Raw genomic sequence first — 2,779 nt, 5'->3', positions numbered from 1 at the left:
GATATGATCTGTAATTTGAAGTTTCTTGAAAAAATGGAATAGCTGAGCAACTACAATTAGAGATGGAACCATTTATTATTCAACATTTAAGACACCACGCAGCCATTGCATCAAGGTTTACTCCATGATACCAATAGACGCTTCAAAATAAACAAATTCCAAAGCCCAAAAACTAGCTACAAATACTGGAAAGAAATTAAGGTTAACACATTACATTTAGGAACACAGTACAAATGATCATTTAATGCCTTCAAAGTCTGCAAGCAACCACCACGTTGTGAAGCACGACTGTCTCGATGGTGAGGCCTGGACCGAATCCGAACAACACTCCCCACTCCAGTCCTTCTCGGGTTGTTTTGAGTCCTTTCTCGGTGGACTTCCTCCTCACCTCGTCCAAAATAAACAAGACACACGCACTCGACATGTTGCAGTAATCGAACAACACTTGCCTTGTGGCCTCTAATTTCTCTGGCTTAAGTGCCAACTTGGCCTCTACTTGGTCCAGAATAGCAAGGCCGCCTGGGTGTGCAATCCAGAAAAGCGAGTTCCAGTAAAAAATGCGTATAGGCTTGAAGGCCTTATTAAGGCTCTTTTCGATGTTCTTCGAAATAAGCCTAGGAACGTCTTTGAGAAGGTGAAATGTAAGCCCGACTTCACGGAGATGTCCGTCAATTGCCCCATCACTGTCAGGGAGAATGGTTTGCACCGCCGAGACCAATTCAAACAAGGGCTTCTCGACTTTGGGCACTGGATCTGCACCAATGATGACCGCCGCTACACCGTCACCAAACAAGACTTGACCCACAAGACTGTCAAGGTGGGTGTCACTAGGCCCGCGGAAGGTGACCACAGTGATCTCAGAGCACACAATAAGAACACGTGCACCCTTGTTGTTTTCGGCCAGGTCTTTGGCCAAACGGAGAACTGTGTCTCCAGCAAAACAAACTTGTTGGTACATCATGAGGCGCTTGACGGAGGGGCGGAGGCCCAGAGCTTGGTGAGCTGGTAGTCGGCGCTGGGCATGTCGACACCGCTAGTGGTGCAAAAGACCAAGTGGGTGATTTTGGACTTGGGCTGTCCCCATTCCTTGATGGCCTTGGTGGCAGCTTCTTTGCCAAGCCTCGGGACTTCAACAACCACCATGTCCTGTCCAGCATCGGATGAGGGTGCCATGTACTCGCACACACTTGGATTCTCTTTCAGAATTTCTTCAGTCAAGTACATGTAACACTTCTTGATCATGGATTTGTCACCTGAAAATTACATCAAGTCACAAGAAAAGTTAACTACCACACATTTTGTTTTTAGTACAAGCAATACTACTAATCTGTACCACACAGAAAAAAGGGAGAAGGATTTGAACCCAAAATGCAATGAATTAACACAAAAATGTCAAATCCAAAAGACCAATCCACCAATTACCACCCAACTTTATATGAAATGTTCAAATCCATTGGCAACACACAATAAAATTGTAGCTTTTTCTTTTTGTGGCATGACTCTCCTAATTTGGTTCATTTGCAGCGAGCTGCCTTACTTTTAAACGTGGCTGAAACAAATGTTTTGAAGCTGACGTGCTAAAAAAATAAAATAGAGTAACCCTAAAGAGACTAAAATACATCCCCAAACCACATGAACTCAACCAGCACAACAACCCCGGCCAGTCCACCAATGAGTCTAATTTACTCGGAGTTTTAATTTTCTAATGACTTAATTAATTTAATTAAAAGGGTAATTAAAGAAAATGTAGCTGTGTTTTCCTTGTAGTTTGCATGTTGTACACGTATACTGTTCTGCTGGAATGTTTTTCCCTTCCATTAATAGCAGAGCTCAATGAAAGGAGATGAGAGGAGAGGAAACATAGATCTTTCTTCATTCATGGACCTTATACATATTAATTTTCTGCAACCTCAGTTACCAAGCACATGCATATATAGCAATAGGAATAATAATTTGCAAAGAAAAAAATATATTAATCAACAGAAGAAAAAAGGAAAACGGAGAGGAAGTGAAGTGTACATACACATGCGCTGGAATTTTTCTTTGAGCTCAACCTTGTGATCGCTGTTGGTGATACGAAAGTTGTAGTCGGGGTATGTGGCTTGGTCTACACAATTGGGAGGAGTTGCAGTCCCAATGGCAAAAACAGTGGCCGGACCCTCAGCCCTCTGAGCCTTGCGAACTTCATCGACGGTCACCATTTTTTCTATGTATCCGATGGTCGAGAAAGATCAAATACGACAGAGGGCTAGAGGTGGTGGTGTTGTTGGGGGAGGAGGTGGGGGTGGTGTGACAAAATAGTGAAAGAAGTGGATTGTATTTATACAAGGAGGAAAAGAAGGGAAAGAGGTTAAGAGGATAGATGAGGGTCACGTGATTGACCAATGCATGCCAGCCATTAGTGGGAGCACCAACAACCACCTAAAGAAGAAGAGAAGGGGTTAAAAGGCTTTAGAGGCCGACTGGCACGTGCATTTTTTGAGTTTTGCGTGGATTGTTGCCCATCGAACATTCGCATGATCTACATGTGGAATATGTTTCTTCTAATGTTTCACCACTTTAGCTGGCAATTTTAGTAGCTAAGTTTTCAATATCTTTTGCCACTTAATACTACGGTCTAATTGTATTCCTCTTCACTGATAAGTGAGAGGTCTTAGGTTCGATTCTCGCCAAAACCGAGTACGGACCATATTATAAGGCTAAACTCACTCTTCCTTCACATAGATAATATCGTTTGTTAAAAAAAAATAAAGCTTTCAATATCTTTTTCAAAAATACT

At 42.5% G+C, this 2,779-nt stretch overlaps 1 pseudogene; it reads right to left on the bottom strand.

The window, feature by feature from the left end:
- Positions 1-250: 250 nt before the first annotated feature.
- Positions 251-2,201, bottom strand: LOC114823092 (polyketide synthase 5-like; annotated as a pseudogene).
- Between the last annotated feature and the right edge of the window lie 578 nt (positions 2,202-2,779).

The sequence above is a fragment of the Malus domestica genome, chromosome 13 (genome assembly GCF_042453785.1).
Source record: "Malus domestica chromosome 13, GDT2T_hap1".
Classification (NCBI taxonomy): Eukaryota; Viridiplantae; Streptophyta; class Magnoliopsida; order Rosales; family Rosaceae; genus Malus; species Malus domestica.
The sequence above is the reverse complement of the archived record's forward strand: the minus strand, read 5'-3'. Positions and strand labels throughout refer to the sequence as shown.